The sequence below is a fragment of the Carya illinoinensis genome, chromosome 5, assembly GCF_018687715.1.
Source record: "Carya illinoinensis cultivar Pawnee chromosome 5, C.illinoinensisPawnee_v1, whole genome shotgun sequence".
NCBI classification, from domain to species: domain Eukaryota; kingdom Viridiplantae; phylum Streptophyta; class Magnoliopsida; order Fagales; family Juglandaceae; genus Carya; species Carya illinoinensis.
In genome coordinates this window covers 47971943-47982946 of record NC_056756.1, presented here as the reverse complement: position 1 = coordinate 47982946, position 11004 = coordinate 47971943, and the positions used below count along the sequence as shown (strand labels likewise).

General features: G+C 33.2%; 2 long non-coding RNA genes across 2 annotated transcripts; one reads left to right on the top strand and one right to left on the bottom strand.

Annotated features, from left to right (window-relative positions):
• Positions 1–800: 800 nt before the first annotated feature.
• Positions 801–1645, bottom strand: LOC122311581. The gene is made up of 3 exons (XR_006242816.1): positions 1361–1645; positions 1109–1248; positions 801–992 (listed from the first exon to the last, which is right to left on the bottom strand). It is a non-coding gene; the product is annotated as an uncharacterized LOC122311581 (long non-coding RNA).
• A 165-nt stretch (positions 1646–1810) lies between these two features.
• LOC122309389 lies at positions 1811–2938 on the top strand. Its single transcript, XR_006242427.1, has 3 exons — positions 1811–1863; positions 2262–2362; positions 2493–2938. It is a non-coding gene; the product is annotated as an uncharacterized LOC122309389 (long non-coding RNA).
• Positions 2939–11004: the final 8066 nt, after the last annotated feature.

Here is an 11004-nt window from a genome sequence, read left to right as displayed (position 1 = left end):
CCATCAATTTGTTTGACTTTCTAATTCATTTAGTTTGTTGCCAAGGGTTCTACGTGGACACCCACAGAGCTATACGCGGCTTGGTGGGTCCCATGCATATTAATAATATCTTATATTAATCCTTATCTTTATATCTTTTATAAATGTTTTTTGTTTGCGAAATAATATATAAGTTCAGTTACATACAATCACACTCTTTACATATTTTACTTATATGATTAATTAAAATAATTATTTTATATTAAAAAAATTATCATCTCACCCACCGTTACTATTTTAGATAAAATATTATATAATATATATTATCATCTCACCTCCAGTGACTCTCACCCACCAACTCCCGCTCCTGTCGGGAAAGATTCCAAAATTAATTGTCGTGTACACCCACTCCATTACTATTTTAGATAAAATATTATATAATATATATTATCATCTCACCCACTCCACCGACTCTCAACTCCTGTCGGGAAAGAATCCAAAATTAATTGCCGTGCACACCCACTCCGTTACTATTTTAGATCAAATATTATATAATATATAATATATTATATATATACGGTTATTATATATATAAATAGATACTGAATCCACCAACTCCAGCGACTCTCACCCACCAACTCCCAGTCCTGTCGGGAAAGCATCCAAAACTGATTGCCGTGCTGTCTAACCACGATGCACCCAACCATACGGTGATGCCGTGTGACCTTGACATGGTGGCGGCAAGGGGGCCACCGGGTGACAACCCAACAAAACAAATAGAACCTAAAGGCAAACAACAGAGAAAACAAACAAATACTATAGGGAGAAGTCATCGCTTGAATAGTTGAAAATCCATTACGTGAATTTTTTAAAACTTTCATGATGCTCATCTAATCTCTATCGATTAAAAAAGTTTACAGGGAAAGTTGGTGCTAAGTCCCTTTCTCGAAAGCTCCCTCCTACCGACACATCTAAGAGCTCTCGCTCCGATTTGGTTTTGAGGAGACAAAGACCTATGTTCATTCAAAGAACAAAACAACAGTTAGTTCTTGATTATCAACTTACTATGGTTCAAATCTTTTTCTTCCAATATAATCAGATCCTAATAAAAACCATGAAAAATCAGTACCTGATCTTCGTTGATCTTTGGAACCCAATCGTTTGTTGCAGGATTGCTTCTGGATTCAATGCAAGACACCCCAGCTGCGCCATCTTGGCCGTTCTGCAACTTAAGTACCTCGTGTCCACCTTCACCTATATTTCCTTTCCCTTTAACACAAAAAAAAAAAAAAGAAAAGAAAAAAGAGTGGAGTAGTGAAGCATACCATACTGATGAAAAGATCAACCTCTAGAGAGAGAGATAGAGAGAGAGAGATAGTACCCGGCCTTAGTTGGTGAGCAGTCAGCAATAGTAAGTCTTGCCGACAAGAATTTCTGTCTTTCCACTAAATGAGTAATTAGACCAAGGTGCATGGTGAAATAATACCATACTCAATTCATTCCCTACAAAAAGGGAATAGACCCACTTGATATTTTAACCTTTTTTTAACTGTTTGTGCAGGTGTGTGGTTGATTTCTGAAATCAATCAAGAGGGAGATCAGATCGAGGGTGTGCATATTTCAAACTGCTTTAGGGACTTTGTATGATGTGATCTACAAATAAATGATCATACATATATATATATGAAATACAATTAGTATTTCAAATCTAATAATTTCATTCATATCCCCCTTGAATCTTCTCTAAATCCCAATTGAAGCTTCTCATTTTACAAATTTTTTAGTTACAGTTCACTTGTAAAATCTTTGCTTATTATTTGGGAAAATTCCAGGGGATAAAGATATCAACAATCATGACAGTGCTGCTGCTCTCCTTCTAAACAGGTTGATTCACATGAATAACCTCAGTTACTTCAGTATACTTAATGAAATGTACTTATTTCTTCAGTTCTTTATTTTAGGGCATTTCATAAGTTTGAATTTGACGATGTACGAAAACTTGCTGCTAAGCTTTGTGGTCGCATTCACCCCCAAGTATCAACAAATGTGCCCAACCTTGTTATTAGTGCATCTTATTTGGCTTATGCTTGAGACTGTTTGATTATTTGATTATGGTTTTTTTTTCTTTTTTCTTTTTTAAAAGTTTCCAAATTGATGTAATTGGTGTTGGTTTTACTTTCTGGAAGCAATTATTGGGTTCTCATTTCTGCTTGTTGTTTTAATTGCGTGTCTTCTCATTTTCATGTTCAAATACTTTTTGACTCTGCCTTTTGATTTGTTAGGTTCTATTTCCAATTCTTTGCATCGAGTTAGAGCATGTAGCAGCTCTCAGGATATACTGAAGATAAAAGTTTGTTTGTTTTCAGTTTGCACTTCCCTTATGGTAATAATCTTATGATATCAATATATTTTAATGTGATCATGAAGTACTGCTTTTCTTGATTACTTTGATCCAAAGCGTCATCAATAATAATTATGGCACAGCTAATGTAAAGGTTTTTTCTGCATTGTAGATCAGAGGCAGAGATTCAGTTACCTATCCTTTTGTGTTCAAAATTAGGAAGACGCTAGAAACCATGCTCCTATGGCCTTCACTGAATGGGGATGAAACTGCATGCCTGATTACTCTTTTTTTTTTTCCATATTTTTCTACTGGTTACTCTTATCTCTATGCAAGTAATGGCTGTAAGTATTTTCTCCCCTTAGTTTCCAAAGCACAACATGGATGCATTGATTGTCTAGCAATGATGATATGTGCTGAATTCAAAACTCTAGAATCATTTGCCTCGACCTCAGAGAAGATTACGATTCCTGAAAAGAAAGATTGTACCAGTTAGTTTCATATCCTTATTATGAACATAAATATTGATCCATATAAATATGCAATTAATCATGCATATCCAATCAATCTTAACTAAGCTTAACAATATAGTGGTCTTCAAAATATACCAGGAATCACATTTGCTCTATATGTTCTTGGGGCATCAGTGTCTGTCTCTCCAAAAATGACTGCATACAATCGAGTTGGCACTGGAGGTCGTGGCTTTGGTTTGAGATCTCTGTTGGTCAATATAGACAAATACGGTTATAATAAAGCATAAGGTTTTTTATTAGTATTGTTGGGCGCTGTAGTTTGAATAATGAGAAATAATTTTCAGTGTTGAGTTTTTTAAAATTTCTTTTACGTGTTAAAAAAAAAATGCAAATAGATATCTATAAAAATTTATATACCAATATTGTAGTAGTACTTGTTATACTCTACAAAACGATATAACAAGTTGACTAACCAAAATACTTTAAACTTCTATTGCATACCTCCACAACATTTAACGCTTAATGATTTTTTGGTCCAACAAAAATTCTTAGATTTTCTTTATTAATATTTATTTTATCAACATAATGTCAAGTTATACAATTTTTTATTTTCATCATTCTCTTTGATTAAGAACCAAATTTATGCCCCACCAGGCAAACGTCCGAAGGACGTTGTGTTTCCTAGTATATATATATATATATATATATATATATTTGATTATACGAAATGTAAAATCTCTTTTCTAAACGATCGAGATGCTTAATATATATTTTATTAGCTTGTGGACTTACGATTAAGATTTCATATTATTTGAGTTGATATTTTGAATGGAAATATCTTGTTGTAAGTGGTTTCGTTCACTAATATGCATATCTATCTAACATAATTGGTCAGAAAGTTAGACTGTAATAAAAATTATGTCAATTTAAATTTTAAATATAAAGATAGCAGTATTGGTACATGAATTTTCTTGTATGTAGTAGAACTTTATTTAAATAGTTATATTTTATGATTCCATTGAAATATATTTTAATGTATGAAATATGTTAAAATGAGTTTTACCTTTATATAAAAAATTGAAAAGGTAATGAGATAGATTGAGGTGATTTAAATCTTCTAAACACAACTTAAAAGTTTTAAATTAATAAATTTGTTTGCATGGATATCTGCAAAATAGGGTAATCTCGGAATGAAAATAGGAACAAAAATGCTTTAATTTTAAATAAATTTTATAAGAATAAATTTACAAATTAACATATTTTGATATAATATGTTATATTATATAATTATTTTTATTACAAAATAAATTTAACGTATTACAAGAAATTATATAAACCGAGGTTTGTAAACTTTTATAAAATTTCTTTATAGTAGTAAACAGTTCTTGAATAAGAATAATTCAAAAATTTTATAAAAACATAATGACCAAGCTGCCAAACTTACGTACGGTCATATTTCATTCATGTTTTAAACGTGGTAATTAAAAATTAGAAAACAGTACCATATAAGTTTTAATTAATATATATTCCATGATATCTAAATGTATCTCTTTTCTAAAAGTAGAGGAGCTCAAAGACTTCCATGGCATGCTTGGCATGTGGCGAAAGCTGATGCTTTGCTTGGGATTTTAAATAGGAAAAAAAAATGTTATCTTGTGGGCATGTGAATCTCTCATCAGTGCCCTCAAGGACAAAACATGCAGTATTAATTTGGTACTGGAAGTTGAAACTATATACAGACAGGCAACACGTGGTACTTGCAAAACCATGCACTGAAAATTTAAGTGATTAATTTCCTGGGGCAGCAAATAGCATATATGTTGCAAATAGCATATATGCCACAAGTGATCTTCCAAGATCTCACGTATCCAGATGAATATTTCACTATAAAAAAATTGGCCTTTTGCGGCTAATTTATAGCGACAAAAAGACTATTATCCAAAAAATATATATTCGAAATTTCTTTAATTTTAAAAAATCAATATCCTATTATAGAGTTGTAAAATAATTATTCCATCATTTCCATACCGATGCCTTATTTTTATTGCATGCTAATGTTTAGAAAACCAAATTGCAGCTCTTATTTATGACAAGGATGAATGATATTACAAATTTCAACACCCTTTCTACCTTAATTCCTTGGTCTAGACAGTGATACCTTAATTCTTGATTTAGACAGTGAGTTGAACTAAAATTTAAATAAAGTATTATTATAATATTATTTATTATTATTATTATTTTAAAAATTTAAATATTTTATTAAATTTTATATTAAAAATTAAAAAAATTATAAAGATTAAATGAGATAAATTAAATTAAATTTAATAATCAAATGCAGCTTAATAAATTGTTTCATAAACAGTAATAATCTATATTATCAAGGAATCGCGAGCAGAGAAAACAAAGTGAAAGAAGGCCCAATGCAGAAAAAAGACCATCAAAAAAACACACACCACAACAAAGCCTTTTTTTGTTTTTTTGTTTTTCTCCTTTTCTGGCTATTTTTGGAATTAAACAAGACATTAGCCAAGTGCCAAACGCAAAAGAAATGGAAGAGAGATCAAACAAAATGGTGAGCTCCGTTTCCAAGTCCTAATTTTCTGATCAGTCCAAGTCCTTGTAATACCCAAGGAGATGATTACAAGGATGGCGCATGTTGTGGTTATTCTCGTCTAGTAGTTGTTTCCCTTTCTGTCGCTCGACGTGGATCTTCGTTCGATACGTGTACTTTAGTCGCCGGACTTTCAGCCTCTTCCGACGGGTATTCTTCGTTTTTGTCAAGGTAAGTTGGCTGAGCTCTTCGGAATCTAACGCCATTTTCACAGGTATGTGATCGGACGTCGGCTTCGGCTTGGGTTTATTTTTCACAGGGAATGACGCAGGAGTAGTATATTAAAAAAATACATGAAATCGTGGCCGTTGGTTTTACGTGGCCCTTAGATTGGGGACAGATGGGTATGCATGACCACTGACTTGGATTTTTCAAAACACAGACGTGGACGGTAGAGATGAAGATATTGGACGCGTGGAGAGACGATCGGGCGGTTAGTGATTCGGTAAGGGAAAAAGAACGATTTTATGAGTGCCGGTGGGGTCTAACAGGGACGTGGGTGGCTAGAAATACCAATACGTGGCGTCTCGTGTGTTGGGTTGCCATTTTTTGCTTTTTTTTGTTTTTTTTTTGCCCTTTATGTTCGGCCCTTCCCGCCTCTGACAATGAATGTCTGTGCTGAAAGAGTACAGGTGTCGTGAGATGCAGGATCGCGTGCCCGACTTGGACCTCGTACCTTGTGTCCTGCTGATATTTCGTGTCCAGTTCTCATTTGCCTTTTTTATCCTTTAAATAAATATTTATTTTATATTATATGATTTTTGGATTAAAAATATCGAGAGCTATGATTGAGTCACCTGTAGGGGTGTAAATTTTAACCGGAAAACCGGCCCGGACCGGTTATGCCGGTTTTGAACCGGTCCGGTCCGGAACCGGTTTCATAAAATGAAAAACCAGCCGGAACCGGTCCGGTATCGGTTCCGATCATTTTTAAACCGGACCGGTACTATTTAATATGTGTATATTTTTTATTTATTTAATGTTATATATTATATATTTTATATTATATATAATTTTTATATATAATATATAATAATATAAATTATAATTATATCTAAGATAGTGTTGTTTTAATTTATAAAATAAAAGTTTAATCTTAAACATAAAAATTTAATTGATCATATGCTTTAAATATATAATATTATAAATATATATTATTTATTAATAACATTTTATCATAGATTCATAAGAAGTAAGAACCAAAAAAGAAAGAAAATCACTCAAATATTATTACTAAATTTTAATGGCCTAATACACTTAAAATTCTTTATATTTTTTTTTATAAGTACATAAGACATTAGTAGATAAATATAAATTATATATATTAGCATATAATTTATATAAAGCTATACCAAAGCTATACTAATAGCATAATTTTTTTACATAGCAGTTTTTTTTTACATAGAAGTCTTTTTATATAGTAGTTTTTTTTTAAGTAGAATTTTTTGACATAGCAGTTTTTTTTTTTTTTTTTATTTTTATAAACAGATTTTTTTATAATAAATATATATTTTATTAAAACCAGAAAACCGAACCGAACCGGACCGGAAACCGATAAAACCGGAGTATCGGTTTAGGAGGGTAACCGGTGCGTAATCGGTTTTAAAAATGTAAAACCGGTGCCTACCGGTTCGGTCCTAGATTTTGTCCAAAACCGGACCAAACCGGACCGGTTACACCCCTAGTCACCTGTGCAGAACGAGATTGAGGACAAGCTTCACAGTCAATTCAGTGGAGAATTTTATCAATAATAATAATAATAATAATAATAATAATAAGATAATTTGTAAATAAAAATAAAATAATTATTAATTAATTGTAATAGATATATATGAGTTAAATCAACTGCATATAATTTAGCTATAAGATAACGTCAAAAAATAAGATAAAAGGTTCAGATTCTTAAAAAGAAAAAGATTTATATTTTTAAAAAGAATAAACTTTACAAGACAAATTCAATCTAATCACTTTAAGAAAATAAATATCTTTATAAGACAAACAAACTCTCTCTACAAAAGTTCCTGACGCCTAGACTCACCATAATTTTTTTATATTTAGACTAAATTCCTCTATTGTATTATGAAATATATGAGCCTATGAGAGATTGTAAAATCACTTATTATAGTAGATTTCACCACCAAACAATCCGTAGACGTAGATATTATGCTGAACAACATAAATCCCTGTGTCTCTTTATATTTATTTTTATTTGTTTATTTATCATGTATTTGTGAATGAACATGAAGAACACCTTATCGAAGCCCAAACCATCATCGTGGGCTGAGGATAATTTTTTCCTTCCTTTCAGTCTATTGTGCAAATTAAGGCATTAACAATTGGTACCATCTATAGAATCGATTTATTATCTACATCGGAATCAAGAGAATGATGATTCTTTGGCTAACAAATTTATCTTCAGAATATAAGATAAGTTCCTCCACCTTGCATTTATTATTTTTATTTCAAAATTTATCTGTTAAAACATATCATATGTATGTACATGATCCCGTAACATGCATATATATATGTATGTATGTGTGTGTGTGTAGATATGAGTGGGCACGAACTCGACATGCATCATGCACAGGACATAATGTGCATTGCCCCGTGTGCTGGCTTATGGCACAATTCCCAATGGGGCCCCCCGTGCATGGCAAGCTTGTCGCCCACCACCTCAGTGACTAGCTCGGCACAGACCTGGCCACTAGGCAAAGCACTAGAACAGATCTAACAATGATTTCCCTACCGTTATCTCGCACTAGAAGCGTGGGAGCATGCAGGAAGCCACCCATCAGTTGCTTAGGGATTTGCAGGACTACCGGTGGCCACAACTGAGACCACCGACATTGTCTGTTGCCGGAGAAGTGCTTATCGCCCAGTGGCATGGTTAGATCCGACGAACAAAGGGTGCAACATGCTGCGGGCAGCACCACCTAACAACAACTCACTAACCAACGAGCCAGTCAGCAACCACCACCAGCCGCCTCCTAATCCATCGGCATTTTTTGTCATCGGTGAGGTAGCCCTCGACCCTGAAACTCCTTCTCGATGTTTTCTGTCGCCGTAGGTGGTTCTGCAAGTTAGCATTTTCTACCAACTACCTGCATGCATGGCGTGGCCCTGATCCAGCCAATCCTCGGTTGTTTCATGTGTAGGGCCAATCGCCTCCATGCACAGTGCTGCCCACGCCGCCCAGGTCCGACCACGAGAACGGACAACTTCCACCATCAATTCCTCGCAACAGTAACACACTGTGAGCACATGTGGTGAGAGCATGTTGACGTGCGCACACCACTGTGCACCCAATGGCCTTAGTCGGCCGGCATGATCACCTCCTCTGCCCGGTGAAGGGCAAGGCTAGCCACCTAGTCGAAGAATCAAACTACTTCTCGCCGCTGCAAGCTCGTCAACTTTTACTTCATGGCATGCATAGTTCATGTGACAGTGTTTCTGTCGCAGGCAGCAGCAAACCCCAACTAGCTTGCTGGAGATTTCTATCACCGACAAGGTTTTGCTCCCCGTGAAAGAGGTCACCACCTCCACACCAATCAGGTCTGCACCTCCACACCGGTCAGCCACAAAAGTTTGGCACCCACACACAAGTAAGCAGGGCCGTAATCAAGACGAGCCGAGCCGGTCTTTGACTTACCGAGCTTGAGTCGACTCAAAATACTCGAACCCGAGATTTTTTTTAATCTTTGTTCAAGCTCGACTCGATAAGCTAAACTCTCAACTTGAGCTCGAGCTCGATTTCGTCCCACAAACGAGTTCGAGTCGAGTTGAGCTCGAGCTCGAGCTCGAATTATTTATTTTTTTATTTTTAGAATAATATTTAATAATTAATAAATAAAATAAAATATTTAATATTAAATTTATACAACTAACAAGTAGAACCTCTATTGAATTATAAAATTTTAAAAAATTTATAAATAATTAATATCTAACTAGTTGATATCTATCCAAAATAACAATATATTATATGCCTATATATATTATTAATACATATATTTAATATGATAGCATGTATCTATTTCATATATAGTTCCCATATACTAGTATATGAAATTATTAAATTTTACCAACTAATTATTATACAAATTATAAAATATACCTATGAAGTAAGTATATTCACTATATACACATAAGTAATTAGATTACATATTGTATATTTCATTATAAAAGTTGTATGCTTATATTATTAACTAATACATACACACATATATATATATATGTATGTATGTATATATTTATCAATATATGAATGAATTTTAATCAAGTCAAGCTAACGAGTCAACTCGAGCATAAACGAGCCGGGCCTTAATAAACTTTAGCCAAGTCGAATCGAGTTTTGTCGAGTATGTGTCATTTACAAATTGAGCGGGTATCTGCTTTCACGAGCAAGTTTTTTTCTTTTCACGAGTCGAATTCTATTCGAGTTTAACCGAGCGAGTACCGAGCGGGTTATCGAACAGACTGGTTCATTTACAGCCCTACAAGTAAAGTGACCAACAACTCGCCACCCCCATGATAGTATTTTCTGTCACCGCTCCATGAATTTTAAGGTTTACTAGAATAAATAATCATGTCACAACATGAATTTGAGTACTTAATAGCATGTGGGAGTTATCTAATCAAGCGATTAAGCACTAAGCTAAAATTGGGTCCATTTAAGGTTTAAAGGCAAATTTTGGGGTTTTGGAAAAGCATTTAGGGTTTCAATTTCAACTAAGTTTTTGAAGTGTCAATTGGATTCCAAATGTTTAGGAATTTTCTAGGGTTGAAACTCTCTTTGGTTTGACACAAATTGGATGCTTGGATGGAATAAGGTTTTCTTAGGTGGCATTATCATAAAGCTTAATTTCCTTCTCATTTCCATCACATGGTTCCTTTTGGTGCCAAGTGTCCAATACTATTTACTAAGTATGGCTAAAATCTTGCCAAGTGTCCAAACAAAAAACATTTAACCTAATTTGGATATTTCACGTTGTGATTTTGAAAACACTGCTCTATGTGTTACTATTCAGTCCGAAAAAGTAAAAAGTAAACATTGTACTGTAAAATCCTAAATAATCAAACTAATCTTAAAGTGCAAATCATTTGTTGAAATTTGACTCTAGGGGTGAAAGTTTAAATCAAAAAACTGGCCCGTACTGGACATGTTTAAAAATATATATAAATTAAATTTGTAATATTATATAAAATATGTTTTATATATAATATACATAATTATACATGAAATCTTTATATATAATTATATATCATATATAAAATAATTTTATATTATAATTTATAATATAAAATTTTAATCTTAAATATGAACATTTGTAATTTGTTTGGTATGATACTATGATATATACTAGTATTATACTATGATATTAACAAAGTGTTATAATTTATAGTATTAACACTATAATATTATGATATATTAATATGTAATATAAATTGACACTTAATTAAAACTGGAAAACCGGACCAAAACGGGTAAAACCGGAAGTACCGGTTTAGGTGGGTAATCAGTGTGGAATCGGTTCTTGAAAATGCAAAACTGGTGTAACCAGTTTAATTCTAAAAATTCTGTAAAACTAGACCAAACTGGACCG